This window comes from Bombus vosnesenskii, unplaced genomic scaffold, assembly GCF_011952255.1.
Source record: "Bombus vosnesenskii isolate JDL3184/JDL3185 unplaced genomic scaffold, Bvos_JDL3184-5_v1.1 scf7180000013428, whole genome shotgun sequence".
NCBI lineage: Eukaryota > Metazoa > Arthropoda > Insecta > Hymenoptera > Apidae > Bombus > Bombus vosnesenskii.
Window position 1 is genome coordinate 4,346 of NW_022883043.1, and position 24,640 is coordinate 28,985.

A 24,640-nucleotide genomic window follows, 5' to 3' on the forward strand; every position below is an offset into this window, starting at 1 on the left:
AAAATTAGTCGGCGATATTATCGTGCGATATTATAGCGTGTCGCGTAACACGACGACGAAAAGAAAGATTTATGTTCAGAAATAACGGAAATGCGATAAAAAAAGAGATGAAGTATTTCGAAAATGTGAAGAGACTGCAATTTTTGTAGACATAAAAGATAGATAAATAACAGTGTTGCCTGAAGACATAAAGAAAATGGATAGATAATGGTGTTGCCAGAAAAATCGCTGAAAACTGAACATACCTAAAACTGACAATGAGTAAGTTCTGAGTGTTCAAGTTGAAACATCGAATTATTGAGAACACCTTTAATTTATACACGAACGAATGTTAATTTAATGTTGCTTTTTAAACCTAAAGTCAAGTCGATTCCGCTTTTCCAATAAAATTATGTCTCATATCACGCAATGAGAAAGCATAGCTTCATAGCTATCGGTAATTCGTGGTAATTGTAAAAAATTAATCTGTGAGTTCTAAATATTTAAATAATTTTATAATTGATATGTAAAATGATAGCTATTTCCTTTTAAAATTCTGATTCAACTAATAGTCAAAATTTCATTTTTCGTATTTACCGTGTTGGTTATCGAACCCTCGACGCTATATGGTTGCTCTCACAAAACGTTAACACCTAAATTCGCTAACTCAGATGTCAAATAAAACGATTCGCTTTTATTAAACGCAAGTGCCTTAAAATTTCAAGGTCCTCCGAATTGAACTCCACAATAGATCCAACCTTTCTACTCATTTCGACATTAATGGGCCTTGGTAAATAAAAATTCTGCCACAACTTGGGACGAAAGTTGGACTTCGAAACATTGGTTTGATAGCGGTGCAAGGTTTAGGAAGTTCCGCGTAACATCGATCATTGTAATTGACACTTATTGGACAAGAGAAAAATAGATATTTTCGTAAATAAACTAAACTCATAAAATGAGACACGCAAAGTAATATCGAGTTCTCAAACACAAGGAATTCGTAAAAATATAAAACATTTTACAAAGTTATTATCTTTCTAATTGCTCGTGAAAATGGACAATTAACAACTTCTAATCTATAGATAAAATATAACGGTGCTAATAGAGCAACAATTTTCAAAATGCAACGATATCAATAAAATACAAATTTCCAAAATACGACTATGCAAGGATAAACGATGTTTACTAGAGCCTAGAAATAGTAAAGAATATAAATTTGAAGAATTTGATTTAAGAATTACAAATAAAATAAAATAAAATGAAATGACATAACAGGAAGAACGTAAAAATGACAAATAAATCGATAATTCGGCAAGGAAAAGTTCGTATCAAGGATAGTTGCGGTTTGCCAATGAAATTTTACCTGAATTTCTTTCATCGGTCGTACACACGGCTTATCTAGTCTCATGTTTTCGCCACTCTTCCATTTTCATTCGTTCTTCAATGAACCGGTTTCAAACTCGTCTTCGTGGCTTCTGGTAATCACTTGGCCGACTTTCTTCGGTCGCTGCTTGCCTGTGAGTTGCTCTTCGATTCGCTGGGAACCACGGACTTTCCCTGGGCGTCCATTGCTTTCAAGGTCAACAGCTTTCCGATGAATAAAACCGAATGTGACAGCACGCAAAAATCGTTTCGGCTCGTTGTGTCTAACCACGATCGATGGTTCGCATGTAACGAAATTCCAGTTACAGGGATGGGAATACCGAATCTTTCAAGTCGTATCGAGTTTCAAGACAAAAGAATAGGAGTTTACTATGGGCGAGCTTCTATTACAAAATTCACAGCTTCTCGAATTTCGATCAAGCTCACTACTAGATCCAGAACTAGGACACCAGCTCTGGAATTTTGTTACGGAGCTTAGAACGTGAATTCATTGATTATTCGTCTCAGTTTAAAATAGAAAATAGAAAAATTTAAAGCTACATGGAGAGAATGATTTATATTTAGCTTTAAAATTTCCTCGATTCCTTGGATTTCTTTGTTTACTTCTTCAATTCTTATTTACTTCTTCAATTCTTATTTACTTCTTCAATTCTTATTTACTTCTTCAATTCTTATTTTACTTCTTCAATTCTTATTTACTTCTTCAATTCTTATTTACTTCTTTAATTTCTTTCTTGTTTAAAACAGATCTACTAAACTGGACTTTTTGTTCTTGCTTAACTAAATATTTAGAGCTAAACTTCTCAAAGAAAAAAAAAAGAAGAAACGTGTATTTATCGTAAAAAGAAGAAGCTGCAAGTTCCAAGATAGATTACAGAAAATGTTACAATATCGTCACTCGCGTTTCTCTGCTTTTCGATGTACGGAGTTGATCAACGTATATCCAGAAATTCCTGTAATTTTTCGATCTTTTTCTTTTATATTCGTGACTTGTCGATCTTTTGAATTTTTGACTTTAATTTAATTCCTCGACTTTTCATTAATTTTTAGGTAACGTCGACACATTTGCATACTTCCAACAGACATTTTTATTATCCAAAATGAAAGAGCAATATGCAAAGGTACGTGACGACTTTACAATCGAAGAAATAAATTCGAATGAGCTTCGCTTATGGTATCGCCTTTTCCATTATACGATTGTTTCATTTTCTGCTCTTTAAAAACGAACGCCGAATGGTATTTAAACATACGGAATACAAACACGTGTTACAAGCATGTTGCATTCATCCGTGGGAATGTAGTAACGCTTTACGCACTTCCAGATATCTTGTTTCCTTTATTCATAAATTAATTCACGCGGCCGAAGGCCGCCGCGTTTCAGAAGAAATCGATTCAAAATTGCAAAACTTATGTGCACGTGCTATCTTTCGCTCTTTTTCCACAGACGCATGCTGCTGTAGCTTCATCGTAGTCCTTTATTGTGTAGCGCTTAAGCTGTTACCACACATTATTCTCTCATTAATTTCAATGATATTGCTATCCCAAATTTGTGTCTTGCAATTCAATCTCGTCTTCGTATTCGTCTTTGCTTTGATCGATATTGATATTTGAGAAATGATCTCCAACACGTTAGAGACGAAACTACAATAAAATATATCGCACATAGAGAATTATAATTAATTTGAAATTTTAATCTAAATTATAAACGAATAGGCCTACACACAAAAACAGACTTACAAAAAAGTATTCGAATTTTTTTTACGAATATATTATCTGTACTATTGAAGATATTTTGAAATTTCATTAAATTATATCGCTAATGTTTGTGACGTATCTGGAAATGTATCTAAGAGCTGACAGAGAGAGAACAATATTAAATATTGAATATTGAATTATGAAAATTATTAATATTAGATTATACTGTTGATAACGTTGATATAAGCTGTTTTTTTTCTTAAAAATCATCGAGTTTCGCTCTTGCATTTATAAAAATCTTCGAAGAAAGAGATCCCGAAATAGAAATTAATACACATGACGAAATAATTTGCAGGAATGGCAAATTGTGCAATCGTCTACACGAAATAGTAATTTCGTGTTTTGCAGGCATAATTGCTTTCCAAACAGCTATTAGACAATAAAACTTTATCTTCCGCAATCAACATCAAACATACATTTTAACGTCGGAAAATTCGCCTGAACTATATTTTATTTACTCGAAGATCATTAAACATTAATTGAATTTAATCTAATTTTAAATATTATCGCTTTTCCTCGAGGTGCTCCTCCTAGCTGGCAAGCAACATGTTCTCTTAATAACTTCTCTATCTAAAATCAATCTTTCATATCATGGATCGTTAATTTATGCATCATCGCGATGTCTAACCAGTTTCTGATTTCCACGAATATTACCTATGAAAATTATAGGGAAAAAGCAGGATAAATTACGTTTTATATTTTTTACGGAGCAGTTTTAAAATTGAATACTGTACAGCAAGACTGTAATAAGCCACAATTTTTGTTTTTTTTTCTTTTTTTTTTCATTATACGCAATAGAAATTATTTGATTTTGGAATTGAATACGTGTTCTTGCCATACTTTTGGATATTTTGAAAATATTAATACGCTTATATTATATAAAATCCATAAAACTAATCTTATCTTTATACCCGCGGTGTTCGATTTAATAACATCACACCAAAGTTGTTGTTTTATTTGATTTTAGGAATCTTTTCGTATATTATTGTAACTTCAAAAATATCAAAGTATTATTCATTTTAACAGATATGCACATTTTACTTCGACAAAATTTCCTCAGTTACACGTATCTTCGTATTTAACAGAATTCTTTCCACTTTTAACTGAAGCGTTTATTTTAAAAGTGATGTAAGTATATTTTTCGACAAAAATTGATAAAACGAGAGACTTACGTGTACTTTAACGTAAAACTTTTATTTATAAACGAATTATAATTTCACTCTTAGAATATTCGTTCGTTTGAATCAATTGAAACATCGTTAATAAATGGAATAGCATAATCGCGTAATCATAATTATTTTGGAAGCGGTATAAGTCTATTTCTTAATGATCTGTAGCTTGTCCAAATAGTCGAGGCAGCAATAATTAAAAAGAAATGATATCGAAATTAAACAGCAGTATTTTACGTGTTTCAATTCTTCAACGACAAGCTTCCGACTTAAACTTTATATTTATCGTGAATCATCAAATCTTCTCTTCGATTTTATTCAGAAGAGCTGATAAGGAAGTTTGCGATATGTGTGAAGCACCGTTTATAGCTGCGATTACGAATGCAAATGTTGTCGTCCTATGTGTGTACGTACGACATGTAGACGAATCCCCGGGCATGTTGCGTTGTCATGTCGCAAAATTATCGGTGCTATCATGCACGCAAATTTTATAAGAACGATCAACGACGATGTATCTTTCCATGATCTTGGCGTGTGCACCTTTTGGATTTTGTTAAATAACAAAACGCACTAGAGTTGCTGAAATAATTTATTCATCGTGCAGCATCAGAACAGAATACTTTTCTTCCGAGTTGGATTAAAATATTTACAAAATAATAAATATTTACAAAATTAAATAAAGAATGACTGTACTTCGATAAAAATTTGAAATCAATATCAAGCAATTACAGACGATAATCTGTAGATATGCATAGTAATTATAAACAAACTGTACATAACGAGGAAATAATGAAACGAAAATTGGATACAAATCATAACGAGTATAACGAGTTATTGATATCAGAAATACCTATATATTCGCAACGTAGAATTGACGACCCTGAATAACAACATGCTAATAATCACCTTGTCGATCGAGTAATTAAAGGAACGTCTTCTGTGAGAATCACAGTGCGTACTTTCATAACGTCTTTATAAAGTCAGGCAAAAGCTATTGTATGCATAAAAATGGATTTATTAAAAGTATTAATTATGCACTATCCTGCAACAGAAAAGAGAAATCTCCTTCCTAAAAAAAAAAGAAAAAGAAAAAAAAGGCGAAAGAAAAAAGATACTATATGCCTTCTAACGTTAATTTATGATACAGACGAACAAAAATGACAAGATCAATCAGCGCGATATACCGATTGTTCCCATTTTCTATGCTCTACAAGATGACGTAATTTTGAAAAAATGTCAGCAAAAATCGTTATCTGTTTATGGTAATAATAACATCTCGCGACACACGTTGAACAGACCTATCAAACGGAATGATACAGGTATGTTACTTATAAGTAATCCCGATGATTTAGCGCTTTTATCGACAAATCTTAGAAACAACATATACTGCAGCAACCGAGACAATCTTCGAATTTGCAGAAGATCGTTGTAACCAACGAAAAAGAACGTTTTATGAACGTTGTTCAAACCGCTCGCAGGAAGATACCTCTGTTTTAGATTTCCTCTTAGATCAACGCAAGACGATGACTTATAATTCTTATAAATATCGATAAAACGTCTTTCTTCGCGCGTCTATTACGAAATCTATCCTCCACTGCGATAAAATATAATTAATATTTATCAACGAATTTCGAGAATTAAATCGACGAATAATTTGAATAGCTTTTCGCGTTCACGAAATCTTTCACGTTCGATTTCTTTTGGCGAATTTTCAAGGAGGAACCCTTTACTGGAATACGCGCGAAATTCAAACTTCGTTTTCAAACTGTTCCGTTGCGTAAGAAAGATCGTAAGAGCGATCTTGCATCTCGCGTATATAACATGTAATTCTCTTCTTTTTTTTCTTTTTCAAGGGTATCGGGTTTCTGAAGCAAATATCTTTGACGGTTAAGTCCCTGCGTCTCCGTGTTTCGCGAGTAGATTTCATTACTCAGCGAATTTGCCTGAAGCTATCAATGGGGCTATTTTGTTTCGGGAATCAGAAAAACTACCGTGTTCTTTCGTGACAATTGATTTAATTAACTGCGGCTCGAGGAAGATAAAAACGGAAAATATCGCGCTCATTTATTTTCGGCGTCGAAGGTCGCACGAATAGAAAATTTGTAATCCTCGATTGGCATAATCGACACTATCCGATCATAATTTTTTTATCTCTCGGATAAACATAGAAGGTCAAAAAATTAGAACTCCGGCGATATCGAAGTTTGGAAATTTGGAACTTCGACGATTTGGAACTTCGAGCGCATCGAAACTGGAATATTTGGAAATTCGGAAATTTAGAAGTTCGACAATTTGAAAATTTGAAAGTTATTATTAGAAAGTTAAAATTGAGTGTTATAAAATTTGAAAATGTCGATGCGATTAACCTCGATATTCTTCTATATATCTGTTGATTTTTTCGTTCACAATGTAACAAACCGAAGAACCGTAGAATTTCAATTTGAAAAAGATATCAAAAAACATTTACCATGTGAAGAAACATAGTGAAACAAAGTATGGTTCACTGAACGGTTGATTCGCTTTTACTCGAGTGCTATGCGAGAAAATGATGGATAAAAAAGAGAATTGCGTAAAACACAGAGAACTGTACAAGTCGAAGATAAGTAAATGATGTGATGTTGGAACAATAAAATTGCCGATTGAATGATCATTGCGAGTACCGTGTGAATTACGATGAAACCAACTTTATCATGATTCACACACGGTATACGAACTTTTCAATTAATCCTATTAAATTTAATCACGCAAGACAAGCTGTTAATCAATTCACGTGTCAAGTATCATCGAGAACTAAAGTTTGTCTCTGTTTCTTTGTTTCTAAAGTCCTTTAAATTTAAATTCGTTAAGTCGTTAGTATATTTCCATATAGCTTTTACCCCATCAAATTTATTTCTTCTTAAATAGTAACATTTATTTTGTAAAATCTGTAAAACTAAAGCTACATATTACTCATTTTCCAACGTCTCTTTTCTACCATCGATTAATTAATGGTAAATCAATTTATATCAAATTTGTTAAATCAATTTCTATAACAATTAGTAATTAATATTAAAAGTCGAATAAATTAACGAGCCCCATTAGATAAATTCGTTCATTTCGTCGATAATGGAACGATTATTTCAAATTGTTTCATCGTTCGACTTTGAAAACCACTCAAGGAACTATCAGTTACACGATATCTGACTAACGCTTCGACGGATGGATAATCAACATTTGATTCACATGATCATTGTTTTTCCAGTTCACATATCATTAGCCGAATTCAATACCACGGTAAACCTGCGATACTAAAAATTACGTAATAATTTCTATTTTATAATCATTCTTTCCTACCTGAAAGAAATCGATCTTTCGTATATCATAAATCCCAATGTACGCAGCAAAGCAACTTAGAATTATACTTTTTTCTTTTCCTTCTAAACAATTCATACTCAATTAATATTCCTGATCAATTAACCAGCCTAGCTGTCTGCTTATTATTGTATCTCTTCCAATCTGTACTATACTATACAAACAACACTGTAAATTACCATACGTAACATGGTGAAACACAGGAAATTCACAAATTCTCACTCCAAATACTCCGCAACTGCACCTCGTAATATCACTCAAATTTCCATGAGTCACCAACAGGCGAATTAAGTTAGTTAACCAAACACAGTTTGAGGAAACATATCAAACCATGCAACAACGTCGCAACGTTCTCGGCAGGTACACTCACCTGCGCGTCACCAGTTTATGTCTCTCGCTTTCCGGTCGCGTATACGTGTCGCGACAAAGCGACGAGGGAGAAGGAAGATTGCGATGGTAGTGAGAAGAGCGAGAAGGGAAAAAAGCGTGCAAACGAGTCACGAGAAAACCCAACGGTCGCGGTGAAGCAGGAGAAGCGGCTCTTTGGAATCGTAAAATCCCCGCAGTTCTCCAGTGACGTCTTCGACTTCGGCGTTGCTGTCGACGGGACGATCCACGGGAACCAAAGTCATCGTCCAATAGCCGCACACACGACGCTGGTGGGGCTCCGCTTTCGTTTGCATACGCTATAAAGCCCCGCTAATTGTCCACGCGGCGAACAGTCGGTGCGTGCCCCCTTTTAAACGACGATGTAGCGCGGCGTCCGAAAAATCGAGGATCCGTGCACCCAAGATCATTGTGACGATCGAGATCGAGCACGTGTCCTGGACTTGGATCACAGGATCACGAGAGTCGTTGCGATCCGCGATTTTTTTTGTTATTTTTCCAATTTCCGTTTTATCCTGTTGAAACAGTGAAAAGACATCCGGAAGAAGAAGAAGAAGAAGAAGAAAAGAGTAAAGTTTGTTCGAAATCGACTTATCGAGTCGGACAAAAGTGAAGAAGCTAGATTTCATTTTATTTCTGTGACTTCTGCAGAGAGTTTCTCGTTTTAGAAACAAAACCACGACGAGATTTGTGATACGCCGAGTGAAGTTTCGCGTTGCTCTCGGACGATCGTGGAAAAGGTAAACGTTTGTTTGCACCGATCATTCGTATCGATGTGTCGCGTGAGACTTGAATTTTGGTACAGTGGTTCGTCGTGAAAGTATTTGAACGCTGGTCGTAAAAGGCTTTGGTGCATAATGTATGTTATCTGTTACACGAAACATTATGAAGCATATCGGGAAAAACTTGTTCGATATAACCGTACCTGTGTTATCTTAGCCGTGTCTCATTACGGTGATAATTAAACTTCAAAATGTTTCGCCTAACACACATATCATAATATCTACTATATCCATAAAGGACTTCTATAAGTATTTCAGCATTTAGCATAGATAACTTACGTATCTTTATTGTATGCGTTACATAAAATATTTAAAAATTTCTTTAGTATCGGAATGAGACATGACTATTGTAGGTCAGTCAAATTTTTAGTCAATCTGAAAACTCATATAGGAACTACTGTGATATTCATTGATCGCGAACATAATACACATGATATATTTACAAAATGTTTGCACAAATATTCAGATATTTTCACGTGAGCTACTGTATATTTGCTATTTCGCGAAGAAGGAAAAAGAATGAAGTCCTTTCATTGCTCCAATCGTGTTTTATCTTTCATTAACACTTGCGTCGATAACCTACTTAGATGACCAAATTTCCCTCGTTGAAGATAACAACTAAAAGTTTGGTATTTGCTTCGATCAAGTTACATACATACCATTTCTTCGTGATTACTCGGTCTCTTTACTTCTTCTCACTTTCACGACCAATTTAATTAAAATCCGAGCCAATGACTGCTATAACACTGCTATAATATAATAATATATGGCTCTTAAGATTGGAAGTTTCGTTAAATATCACGATATAATGGTGGTCCGTTAATTGATCGAGATTTTGATTTGTTAAATAAACAATTTTGTCCTTATTAGTTCTTTAAAATGTCTTCGTGATGTGACAGTCAGTGTATTTGTGTTGACCCTTAATATACTGATGTGCAGTGACTTTCACGTCTACATTTATTTAGTTCAGATATTTTACTAATTATTAGAAACATACTGCAGACAATGTAGTAGAGCCTCTCTTTTCTGAAATAATAGGAAGACGAAATTTCATTTATCCAAATACAGTTTAAGAGTAATCGACAGATTCTTTAAATATTTATGAATCCATAATCAGATAATTTTTTCAACGTAAATAACTACACAGAGTTACGTTCTTTATCGTACTTTGAATCATCGGAGTTCTTCTACGAGTGCCACGAGTGCTTCGGCATGAGAAGATATCTTTTCATTAGCTTTTTCGTCTGCTGTTTTCATTTATATAAAATCGCCATTATTATCGTCTACGTGAAACATTTCATTACATCAGAATACTTACGGCTTTTCTACCGTTGCCAACATCCGAGGAATCTACGTGCTTTGAAGAATTTTCAATTATGTTTTTCTTCCTTTAATGTCTGTGATTCTGGCTTCTCCAATATCGCGTATTTTTGCTAATTTTGTTGCGCTTACATCACTTTCCAGTTTTCTCGTTTACATCGTACTTTCCTGCGATAGTTAGAACGCTTCCTAGTTTCATACCAAATTCGTATAATCACAATTCAATGAATCAAATCAAGGAAAGAGTACATTGTGTATGAACACTGACGACATACGTATGTACATATTTGAAACGGAAAAGGGCATTCGTTACGAAGAAATATTGTGTTTGGATAATAGAACGTTCGGATATTAGGCTATTTGGATAATACCGTGATATACATTTGCTACATCCATTTCGGTGTACCAATTAGGAATAAAAACATTAAAAAAACAAGTTGAAATGATTTACACAAGAAATAGAAAAATTACCACGGTATCTTAGAATGTTTTAGTATATTACGTACATCATTTTGCTTCTTTTGTTTATTTTTTCAGTAAGTGAAACACAGCGTCTGTGCCAGGATAACTAAGAGTAAGTTAGACGTTTCTGAGAAACTGTGACTAACTCCGAGTACAACATACGATAGAATGGTAATAATAGTGAAACTTATATACTAGGTAAACATTTCTAGTAGGCACTATTATAACAAAAATATAACAGTACAAAGTAACTTAGGAGTAACAGAATCATAAATTTCTTTAAGGACCCTTTGTGAAGAAACGTCGATGATGGCATAAATATTGGTATGCTGAGAGTTGAAGGATAGACGTCTATAGAATTTTGATAGTATCTGTCAGATATCTGTATCTCGTTGAAGATCAACAGCATCGGAGATTTCCTAGAACTCTGGCTCATTTAACAGCTAATTATTTTAAAGAAGGTTAGACAGAAGAAATATGATAAATCCATTTATGTTGATTTTCTAATTATAGCGTTACTTGATGATTAAGTATAAGGTTGAAGAGGAATAAACTTACTAGATCAAAGTCCTTTAAAACTTGCTTATTCTTTCGAAGATAACTAACAAATCCGCAAAACTTTGTAGAAAGCTGTTTAATCACAAAGTTAAATAGATCTTTGAAATAGAAAATTTGCCAGCTGTGTATTCAATCTTAACGCTAGAAACTAGCAAATCAGACAAAATCACTGACATCGGATTTGTTGTTTTTGGAATTTCTAAAAATATACAAGTATTTTCGATAGCATCACTTAGTGTTCATCGATAGTGTTCACTTTTATTGGAACAGAAACGCGACTATATATACTTATCCATTATCGTGATATTTATCGAGACTATGTATAACATATTTAGATGGGTATCAAAAGGTCGGACGTTTTAATGATAAAATTATGTTTTTCTAAAGAACGTAAACTTAGAAAACTGCCTTCTTCTCTATGAACTTGGTATGTTTAAATGCCACGATCGACTAACAAAGCACTGTACTACAAAATACCAATCGGTGCCGATCAGTGAGAGGTAAACTCACTATTCTAGAACAGGTGGTCAAACACTGCAATTAAGCAACAAGAATAGGACAACCGTGACTCATATAGTCTTTCAGAAGCCAAAATGATTAACTCTTTGTACATTAGTTCTTGCACATTATCCTGGCACACGGCGTTAGCGTTCAATTTTTCTAGAAGAGAAATTACTTCCATAAGCTCAATTTGTCGCAAAAAAGAACGCCGTAAACAATCATAAATTCCAAGATGAATAAGAAAAAGATAATTCCAATGTTGTCGCTGGACCATGGACTTTTATCATATAAAGCGATAATTAATCTAACTTACTCATTGTGTATTACAACAAATTTTTATTTCATTCGTTGCTTATTATGCAAAAGCTTATTCGCGTTAAATATGGTAGAACTCGATTAATTAATCGAACTTTTACCGATTTGAAGCACTCACTTGAACGTGAGCTCGTATCACGCGAACGAAAAATGATGAGTAGCGAAGAAAATTGGTGAACTCTTGTTATATGAATTCCAATCGATCCATATAAATTGTCCGTCAGGAAAATCAGATAATTGGGATTGCAATCTTAAATAAAATTTCTGTTTCTATCGACTACAATAAGTGTTTTAATGTATCATATTAAGAAACAATTAATTCGATAACGCCATTATAAATAAATAAATAGAACGATAATTCCTCGAACACGATGGTATTCCAATATTAATAACAGATTTCTTTCCTTTCTTTTCTTCGTTTTCCCTTACGACCAAGAAGAACACCAATCAATAGGAAGACTTACGGTTGGAAGTGAAACCAAACGATCGTTCCACTTTGTATTGTTACGAGTCTGTAAGTTTGACTTTGTAGTTTGTGCGAGTTCCGCGAGATCAAAACGCTATGCTGTATCTCGTGTGCATCGAATGAATTTCAATGGCTCGATCGCGATCACGATCGCTTTCCCTGATCGATTCGAAGGCGAGAAAACTGGCCCCGCAGGGAAAAATCACGTATGCAAACTATATGTATCCATGCTAGCCATGATCGCTCTTATTAATTAGTTCTGGGATGTAATAGTTGTTCAAGGTGCGCACTTTTGTGTAACCGGTTACCGAGAACGTTTGACACTCGAGTTATGACGATCGTTACGAGCCTCCATTTTCATTGGTGCGTCGGTGGACGAATTATTGCTATTCTGCTATGCGTTTTCAATCGGGAAAGGTCGGTTTTGAAGCTGTGTTCAATATTCACGCGTAGCTTTTGCTGGAGCATACGTTTCTCATTAATTTCACGGATCGATTACTTTGGGGAGGTTTCTTACATTTTTTAATCGTAAAATTATTGGTTGTAAGATTTTTTTGATATACCATATTCTAAGGGATCTCGCTTTTTTAATGTTGTAACAATTTTCTAGAAATTGCAATGTAATTCTTAATCGAATTTTTGAGCCAGAATTATTTAAAATCATTATATCTAGCAATGTACGAGAAATATCGCAGTGCTGTTTCATATAAGTTATTATATATACACACAGGCAAATTATTTACATGCACAAATATCGCTTGCATTTTTTTGTCAGAATAAGGACGGTACCTGATGGGAAAATTCGTATTAATTTAGGTGGTCCTGGCTTAACGTTAGGGATAAACACGTGTTCGTTTTATTGCACGCTTTACGCACAATCCGGAAATCAATGCTAACTTAGTCGATCGTTGTTCAAAGCGAACAATTTATCACAGCTGACTAGTTGCTACGTAGGAATGTGTTTATTCAGTATTTTTGTTAAGGAAAATGTATTTTTAGTGTTGTATACTTCATGTATATACAGATGCAGCTACGACTCGGATAATTACTGATTAATGATAGCAATCTGCTATAATTGACTAATACTTACTATAATACGTTTACCTATTTTGCATACAATTTCTTGTATCTTTTTTTTTTTTTTTACTATGAGCAAATGGTGTTGGATCGAACGCATTATGTATCTTTTTCAAATTTTCTTATTTTATATTTTATATTTTTATTTTATAGCTTCCTTGAAAATTCTATGAAAATTAGGATTTTTAATGATTCGAAGATTAGAAAATTCGAAGATCGTGAGATTAGAAGATTCGAAAATTCAGACTGAACAATTTGGAGATTTGCAACCTTGTGAATTAAAAGATCCAGAATTTGTTAGACTTATTAAAAAATGGTGTATTCAAAAATAGCATATTCTCTTTCGAAGACATTTTTCTCAATTTATCCTATTGGAAAGAATCTTTCCAATTATGAATGAACAATGAGAATTAGAATCTCAATTAAAGTAGTCATCATTCCACACAATCATTATCGCCAAAAATGCCATTCAATTTGTGGTAGAAAAATTCTTTTCTCGTGTCCATCGACATACCGTTGTAACGTAAAGTGCGTTACAGTATACGCGAAATAATTTATGCAAATGTTACCAAGCCCCTAGAAAATAACAGTTATGTCACGGACTGGTCACTTCCGGTTCTCTCGTCATTAATACTCTTTTTTTTATCTAAGTTCGTGGTAATCGCAACGAACATTAATTACACAGAACCGTAATAAATAACCATCTACACTTATGAAACATCTATGTATGGACTGTTTTAAATGTTTTACATATGCGCTACATCGGTGATTAATCGAACGCGATCATCTCGTAGATTTCGTGAAAGATCAAATCTAACCGCAATTATCTTACAAAAAATGTCATTAAATTAATAATATTTTAAACGAACTTAATTCTACGAGAAATTTCATTGAACGCTAGTAAATTAACGATATTTAAATAATAAATAATATTTCATCAAATAAAGAAATAATTAATCAATTAAAACTTGCAGGAACGATTTTATAATCGATTTAATCATCGATCTATTTTCGAAATGATTTGCAAGATTGAGATCTGAATCGTGTAAATTGCACGGTGTAAATATCATATCGTGTTGTACGATGGTTGAAAAAAAGCGAGTTTGTGCAAAAGGGGATTTCTCTTTGGGGTATGAAAGGTTTCTTAGAAGACGAAGGTGGTTGGGAAAGAGTTTAATTGGCGGCAAATTAAGGATTCAATTATCAAAGGGAGCAAAAGCTTTCACGCGTATATTTTATATTGAAAATGATTGCTCTTGATTCAACGTTTATAACGTTAGCCTTCGTGAAGTAAAAGTAAAATGGCGTTCGCTAACGGTGTCGAATTTTTTCTTAACGATTCTAGTTGAATAATATCACGAATTTGTCGGGATTATTGTAACAATAATTTTACTTACTTGTTTTAATTATCCAGTAATTAACTGTAGTAATCGTTCACTGATAGAATCAAATTTTTATCGAAAATTTTATTTAAACAAGATTCAAAGATTCATACAAATTACTATGGCGCTACAATAATTTCGTTTACTTCTTTCATAAGCACACAATCTTTACGATAAATATCTTCCTTGATAATTTTATTTATGTAACACCTACTTGGATTTTTTAATAATTAACTATAATTGCTTTTTTATTGGTGCTTGTTTCTTAACTGAATAATCTTTAAAAAAAAAAGGCAACAATCGTGTGACATTCTGCACAGTGTCAAAATAAGCAGGAACCGGAGGTATGGTGCTCTGTTATTTAAAATTTTCATTAATTGTCTTTGGAATTAATTATTATTTACACATTACGCATGATACATTTTGTGTATTTCATGATCATTTCTTCTAAACAAACTCTTCTATTCCAATGACAATTTACATCTGATTACATTACATTTTTATTTAACAATTCTCACGTCCCAAAAATATTATCTTCCTATTTGCAAAAAGGATCTAATAAGAAGCAAATTATTTAAAGGACACTCCAGTTAGAACGTACAAGTGACAGCAATAAGCCTTCGATAGTATCCTCCATTTTGCAATAACCTTGCAAAAATGTTCAAGGATCTTTCCTTTTCTCTTCCTCTCTAGCAAATTCAAATCACTTTTTCCAGTACACTCTGTATCACCTTGAATTAGCCTTTACCTAAGATTATATCGTGTCAAAAAGTAGCATGGCAATATATCTAGACAATACAAACATCTACTTCCTTTCATCTCGACTTTAGATTTCATCTTCTTCATCTTGATTTCAACAATGTGGTTCACCTCACCTTGAACCCGTTTAAGAAAATTTAGCGAAGAAGAGATTTCTCCGCTTAATAAGAGAAACATCATAACACGTTGATAAACATGAGAAATTATCCGGCTAAATGTAACGAAGAAATAGACATAAGAGAACTTGCTACTAAAACAACAGTCGCTCACGTGAAAGTACTCGGGCACTTAAACAAACCTTTGGTGATTTTTATACGAGACATTTTGAGATTTCATTGACACTGAAGTGAGACACGATCGTCGTAATTACATTGAGAAAATTTGAAACAGATCTAAACGTGTATATAGAAATTCCATATATTTATTGGAAACATATATTATTGTTATTTTATATATAAAAATTACCAGAGTATTTGAGCAGTCGATTATTCGCTAAATTAATAAGAATAATAAGCCACGATGTACGTAGTAAAATCATCATCATGTGTTATATACATATTAATTTTTCATTTAACATATATATTTGCGAAATATATATACATTGTCTCATGTATATATATCTTCAATATACAATCTCAGATTGATTCCAAATTTTACTATTATAATCTCGATAATCGTATCTCATTAGAGTGCTAACGAAATTATAGAACGTTTCGTGATATGAAAGTGTTCGAGTACTTCCGTGAGCCACTGTATATCATAAGATCGATCACCTTGATCGTTTATCGATCTGTATTCCTAAAACACATAAAAAGGTATGAACGCATTGCAACACGAATTTATTCGACGACCTAATAAGACCCCATTCACCTTGACCTTAGTTTCCTCGTAACGTGTAATTCGAGTTAAGTAGGTGATCGAGGATCATTGATTCGCAGATATCGAGATAATGACAGTCATGGTGGAGTCCGTAAAAGCCGAGGAAGGCGAACGTCCGAAGATCAAAACCTTCGACGACATACTACCGTACGTTGGCGAGGCCAGCCGCTACCAATGGTTCCTTTTCATCATTCTCCTTCACCTTCGTCTACGCGTTCCTCTACTTCACGCAGTTCTTCATCACGCTATTGCCAGCTGAACACTCGTGTACCGTTCCGGAACTCGAACGGTGGAACCTCACAGACAAACAAAAGTAAGTGACACTTTATGTGCAATTTGTCTTATTTGAATTATTGAGTTATACGTAACGAACGATCCTACATAGTTTCTTTATGTTCGAATTTACCCTGTTACGCGATAGACATTTTCAGCTCGGGCAGATCGAAATGGTCAATAATCATGTTGATCGTATAACAAATCAATACATGTTTTCATTAAAGACGTTCCTTTCGATGTCTAGAATTAACCACCTTCTATAGGAGACAATTTATATGCATATGTACATATCTGTTCAAGTCACGTGCACGTAGTTTAAACCAGGCTTCTCGAAAGCCTGTTTGTTTTCCATGCAGGTCGCAATAAATATTCTCGACGACAGAATCTTCCACTTGCACGGAGATTTCCATTTTCTCAGCTGTGATAACGTATCGCATCGCGACAATTCGTTTCTTTAAAACCACAATATAATATCTGATAACTTGCACGAAACAACTGTGTTTATTGAATCAGGAAAACCCAGGTATCGCGTTGTATATGTAAATGCATATGTAAATATCGTGTCGTACGGGAGTGGGGGAGATACCTGTAACCAGTTTGCGACGAGATAAAAATAGTTGGAAATCGCGATTACATAGTTATACTATTATCAACGTCTTTGTCACGTGTTCTATTTCAAGAACGTAAGGAATTACCGGTGAAAGGATAGGAAGTCTGGATGGCACGATTCCAACGAATCGTGTTACCATTCTTGACGACGCATGCGAGATCTGGTTTTCTACGATGCGTCAACGAGGAAAATCGTTCGTTACGCTTGTTTTCCATTGAATCACCCTGGCCAAGGCGAAACTATCGCTTTGTAGATCGACGATTTCTTAGCGTTCCGGGGGCCCGCCGGAAACCAGTTTGGTCGACGACCTCCGGCAGATTCTAGACGTTCACGTGTTCCGCGAACTGATCGGCTAGGAAATTCTTTTTCGTTTCGCATAATTTCTCGAATCTCCCCGCGTACCGTTTATTTGTCTGGAAATAGACTCACCGATACGTGCAGCGATCGGTAATTAAATCGCAACACAATTCGAATGCCTCGGAGTGCAACAGATACGGGACGATCGTCCTTCCAGCTCTTGCCTTTGTTCCTATTTTTAGGGTCATTGTCTCTTTTCCTCTTTTATATTTTGTGCTTTTGTTTTCCTGTTGTTTTATTTTTTCACCTTTCCCATTTTAGATTTTTTTTTTTTAAAAAAGCAGATTTATAAATAATAAATAGGCCGCGGATTTTTATGCGAATTTTATTTTTACAGAAAATTTAAAAATGCGAAAATGTAAACACTATTAAAGATAATGTGTTATTACTGTTACTGATATCGTCGTTATTCTTTATTAGAGAAATTATTATAGATTTTTATATTGTTATGTATATTACTTTTGTCACATTTTTTATTTAAACAGGATTCGAATTAAGTTTCAAGGAATTGGACTAATTTAAGATTAGGATTAAAAACTATGCACTTTTGAGTAGAATTTTCATCTTAGTTTTCCAATTTCTCTCCCTCTCTCTACCATTTGCTGTCATTGTTCCTTGGTTATTTAAAAAAAGATAAGAAAATCAAAGGAAAATTAGTATTCTTAAAAATACTTCTTGCAAATTTCATCATCGTTAATGTAACGTATTCTTGTTTTATGTAGGATTGCACTATCGATCCCTCCAGCGTCGAGTGAGGAATTGCTGGCGGAAGGTGCGACTTCGTTTTCGCGATGTAACATGTACAATGTGAACTATACCGACATATTGGAGAGTGGTATCAGAGAGGCAGACCCATCCTGGCCAATAACCATGCCAATATGGATGGACCTTTGATCACACGATGATACCATACAAATCCATAGCTGTCGAGGTAAAATCACAAGAGAAAACTATATTCTTTATATAAAGTAACTTCAAACTTTCGACACCGATTAACAAATTTTTATTTAAATTAAAACTGTTGGAACCGTCGTTCTATGCTGACGATAGCATATAATGCAGTCATTATAAAAGAAGTCCTTGTTGGTTGCACGAACTTAGACGTAGGTGTAATTACTTGTTATGCTGTTTGCATCTTAACAGAGCTCGTTTATAACGGAACATAAAATTAACCTTGTCATCCTTAATTATTTGTACGTCTCGGCGTTTTAAATCACGAACATGAATCCGTTTATATAATATCGCATAAATCGAAAAGTGAAAGTTACAACTGTACAATAGACATATTTCGAATTGAACGTATAAATACGCGCTTGGTAACTTCTTACGACTCAAGACATTTTTATCGAATATTTATTGTTATTATTATTATTTCTGTAGTAACTTGTGGATTCTTAGAGTAAGTGATAAGTGATGATGGTAGAGTTTAAAGTTTGATGTATTTTAATGAGTGATATTCGATAACAAAAGGACAGACTACGATATCGTCGCACGCCGACTCACACTCCGTGTCCGCTCAACTCGCACTCTGCTTCTCGACTGCCTCTCTGGCCGTTGTAGCACTCTATTGTCTATTGCTGGGCCCACCGCACACGTGTTCTACAGACGCTCCTAGCCAGGGTCACGTAGGTCTTTTCGGCAAAGCTATTTACCTGAAGGACCCGGTAATGCATTGATGGAACCGACAGCGTCTCGGCTCTCGCGACATTGTCTGTAGTTAGCTCGACGTTTCCTAGGCCCTTCTTCCCGATACTACATTTCTAATTTCTATTTCTGCTATTTTATTACTAAAAAAGTCCTACTTAAATCGGGAGATACTATCTTCTATTTAACAAATTTATATTCCTTCCACTATGACAAATTCTCTAATCATATCCAAGAATTATGCAAACTACCTCTACTATTTTATTACTAAAAATATTACCAAAATACTACAATTAACTAACCTACGACTCAGGTTTTCAATTCTGATGATATTAGAAAACTACGGAATTTATTACTCGTCCTTTCGTCGTCTTCCTTATTCTCTTCACCTTCTATCGATTTTCTAACCACGCGGTGTTTTTTCATAACTAGCCGCAATCATAAAGCATCCCTCTTTTCTGTTTCAGCTGGAATGAGTATGCGACCACGTTATTCCTCGGCTCAGCAGCACAATCGGCCTTCTTCGTCGGCAGCATTCTTGGAGGCTTAATATTCGGTTACATAGCCGACCATTGTGACAGAATTCCAGCGTTGGTTGCGTGTAACGCGGTTGATTTCATCGCGTCTGTCGGCACTGCGTTTTGCAACAGCTTCTGGAGCTTCTGTCTGGCGAGATTAGTCGTCGGTACCTCGTTCGATAACTGCTTCAACGTGCTTTTCATTATCGGTGAGTCATCGAGAAAATTATAAGAGAGAAAAAGCTGTTGAGAATAGGAAAACTATAATTTATGACCTAATAATGAGGCACCGGTATCGGTCCCGTTTTACGTAACGATTAACTATTTATGACGTGTTTGAATAAATGTTTATTGCCCTATTTCGGTTTGTTTTTTCTTAAGTCAAATTTTTATTCGAATTTTACGATATCAATTTTAAGATATTTAATGGTAAATGATTTTACTGAAACTTTATATTTTGGAATTATATCTCGTAATTTGAAATTTGTTGTGTAATTGTATATCTAGTTTGGTATTAAAATTACATGTGTCTAGGGATACTTTAAGATATTTTATTTTAAACGACAGGATACTTAATTCTGTATACTTTTCTGGTATGAAATTGTATCTTTCGAGTGACCTATTTCCCTATGGAGAATAATCTTCGGTTATACCACGATTACTGAGGCACTCTCCGTTCGATATTGAGATGAAAGCAGTGTTCCTTTTAAAATTCTTTTTAATTCAAAACGATCTTACATTGTCGATGTTAATGATTTATAAAATCTACAAATAAGTCTGAATATTTGAAATTAGATTGGTAAAAAACGAAGAAAGGACAAACCTAAAGGAAACAAGGAAACAATATTATTATATCAAATGAAGAAACGAAATTGACGAAACATTTGGGAAGATTTCTATAACGATGTAATACAATAACGATATCACGAATTATTCTTTCAGTGATCGAATATGTCGGTCCGAAATATCGAACTCTGGTAGCGAACATGTCGTTTGGACTTTATTTCGCGGCAGCCTCGAGTCTTTTGCCTTGGATCGCATATTGGATCTCAAATTGGAGGATCCTCAGCATGGTCACCGCGTGTCCTATGGTGGTTGCGTTTGTAGGACCATGGATTGTTCCTGAAAGTGCACGGTAGTTTAATTCCAATTTCTTTTTCATTATAAAAATATAATACAAAGAAATTTCGTAAGTAAATTAGTATACGATAGTATAGTAGACATTTAATCTCACCTCGTCCTTTGGATTATTTTTGTATCTTCGTATCATCGGAAAATTCTTTAAAAATAATCCTCAAAGAAATATAAGAAATTTCTTTTACGTTAAAGTTTCTCTTAAAACATCAAAAGTCCTTTGAGACCGGACCATAAAAATTCCAAAATTATAGCTGAATTAAATTGGGTAATATTTTATCCAGCAATACATACTATCTTGGGATCGGTTATTACATCGATTCCTCTGTCTCGTAAATAAAACATAATAAAACATCTCAAGGTCAACATCTTTCTCTCGATAAGCCATCACATTTTTAGCTGTGCAAAATAAATGATTGATGCGTAACTAGACAGCTCTATTCAAATTTGCACAAAAAGTTTGTCGATACAAAAGGTTGGTGAAAGTGATGATTTTGAAAATTTCTTACAGGCTTTTATAACGTTTGCGTATTTCATATACTTCCGTAGTTGGTACATAACCAGTGGCAGGGTGGACAAAGCGATCGAGATGCTGAAAAACTTCGCTAAAGTGAACGGTAAAGAGGTGAAGCAAGAAATATTCGACGAATTTGAGAAAAGTTGCAAGGCGATAAATGAGAAGGATCAATCGCATAATCAATACACTGTCCTACATCTCTTCAAGCTGCCACGACTTGGTCGTATCACTATCATGCTCATCATTTATTGGTAAGTTAACCTTTCCAACATCAATCGAACAAACTACACAGCTAGAACTTTTTACTTGTAAATTCTCAGCAATGATTACAATATTATTTTAGAAAAAACTAAGACACCAGAGAAATTTATAATCATATACGAAAAGATATACAGGGTGGTTGGTAACTGATGGTACAAGCGGAAAGGGGGTGATTCTACGCGAAAAAAGAAGTCGAAGATATAGAATAAAAATTTTTCGTTTGAGGTTTTGTTTTCGAGAAAATCGACTTTGAATTTTCGCTCGGAAAAATTAAAAAAAAATTCTATTCTATATGTCGGGCCTAGCCACGTGTGATGTTGCCTCGGAGGTGTCGATACAATAGGACATACGTTGTATTAATAATCAAACTTCAGGCAGAAACTGCCTAGCAACGGCGTTTGGAACCTTCTCGACGCTTCCAAACGGGTATAGAAAACAAATGCAATCGTACAGCGAGAAAAATTCCACCAGGCTGGCATTCGTGTGATTGCTTTGGAGAGTGATACATCGAGCATTTTCAACAATCGTATTTTGCGCCTAAGATTAGTTTACGTTTAGTGAAGAGTTATCCCGTTGACTGTGGATTCGTTTGAACCCAAAGACATTGTTAATAGTGTTCATTAAACTTATTATTCATACAATTTATTATTCACTAATTTTATCATTCGTTAAACTTATTATTCATTAGACTTATTATTTGTTAAGCTTTGTGATAGTCCTGTATATACGTGTAAATATAATCTCGGCTTTGTGAAACAATGGCTAATTCACGTGAAGAGTTGTTACAAAATTCTAACCATAACCCGACATATATTTTCGACTTCTTTTTTCGCGTACGACACCCGCTTTCCGCTTGTATCACCAGTTACCAACCACCCTGTATGTTACGACCGTTCGCAGAGAGACGCGGTCGCGAGGAAAACGCGTCAGCGAGAGGCGTAAATTCTCGCTACGATTCGTTGAATCGACGCCGCGAAGTAGTCGTTCCCCTGTTTCGGTTAGGATAACAGAGGTGGTTGATAGGAATATGACACAGTAGTAAGTTATATTTCACCGTTTATTCCACAACTTATAACGAGGATAGTTACACTGGTGCGTATGTACGAGATGAATGAGTGATTGATCTGCGGGTGTGTCTACCCGCTCGAAGGATGTTGACCGTTTGAAGGATGTAAAATCAGTACTGTCTTGGGAGACGATGATGTGTCGGAGGAAAGCTAAGGATGGGTGTGTCTAGCGCGCGGGACCATCGGATTTGTTGGTGCCGATGTTATTTAGGAGAGTGAGGGAATAGGCTTCGTTTCTAATTGGTTAAACGAAGGGTCTCAACCGCCCTCGAGAGAAAGTGGTTAGTGGGAGGACAGTTGCAGCGTACGTGCGAAAAACCAACTTTCCTTAGTTAAGCCGTGGTAGACAATAGTCTCGAGAAATTCCTCGGAAACAGATGTTTGTTTGAAGGACCTTAGCAGGCAAGTGACTCGGGTTTATGATGGATGCTTAAGGCTATTGAGGGTACGCCGTACGGAAGAGCGGACATCTGGCGTCCGTCTGGCCCGCGGTGTGTGACCTGGGCCAGGCAGAGAGTCGCCCGGCGTAACACTCAGGTTTAAATGTTACTTGAAACAGATCGAAACTCCGTCACGTGTTCAATTAGAAATAGTAAAATTCTGATTCGTGAAGAGACGCGAATATTTCCAATCTCGTTCCTTTCGATCCTCCGACCTGTTTGTCTTAAGCGCACAATCTCCGTTATACCACCTTTAAACAATGATTCTAGCAACTAGAATCATTCGATCGTTAGAATCATTCGCGTACTTATGAGACTAGCCCCTGCTTTCAGTTACCGATTAAAAAGACATACTATTGTTCGTTGCAAGTATCAGCTATCGTTCCTCAAAACTTGAGATTCTTTGAAATATTCCTACGCTAGAGATTCAACTGTACATAATTGTTCAAGGCTACAAGTTAGTTCGATCCTCGTGATACAATGGATAATAATTCGATCGTCTGGAAAATAATTCTGGACGAGAGAATTCTCATTTAACCCTTGACGGTCGATGATTTTGTAAATCACGTACGATATCGTAATCAGGAATGAATTCTTTTATATTTTTAATCTTGAAATTACACAGGGCCAATACATATTAAGCTGAATCGCAAATAAATATTAAGGGAGTCTTAAGGAGTTATAATATCGACATTTCTTATCAATACGATAGTGATATAATAATGTGATATAGTACAGAGTGTTTCGTAACTGATGATTCTTCGTATTTTCGAGAAAATAAATTTTGAATATGTTTCGTGAATGTCGTGTGAACACGAGTTGACAAAGCTTCAGAATTTCATTCTCTCGAACGTCGTACGAAAATCTCTCGTTCTATATTTTCAACAGATCCTTTCACATAGTATTATCCTGTACCACTGGTTATTAACCACATTAACTAACCACTGGTTATTAACCACATTAACTAACCACTGGTTATCACAGTATCAATTACCAGACACCCTGTATAATACAGAATATTACTTCAAATATCCGTATAATGAAGCATTTCATTTTCTATAATTAATTATAATTAAGTTCGGCTGTTAAGGGTTAATACATTGTAACATAAGTGATCGTTATCGTAGAACTCCTAATTATAGGATGGAGTTAGATTAGACGTATAATGATGAACGAGGATCATCGAGCATTAATGTATTTAATTATAGAGATATTTAGCAGTTTATTTTTGTTCGGGGGATTCGTCGATGTGTGTGCAAATAAAAAGTAGAATTGTTTCTTATATTAAGGT

At 34.7% G+C, this 24,640-nt stretch overlaps 1 pseudogene; it reads left to right on the top strand.

Moving 5' to 3' along the window:
- Positions 1-8,347: 8,347 nt before the first annotated feature.
- LOC117237988 lies at positions 8,348-21,859 on the top strand (annotated as a pseudogene).
- Positions 21,860-24,640: the final 2,781 nt, after the last annotated feature.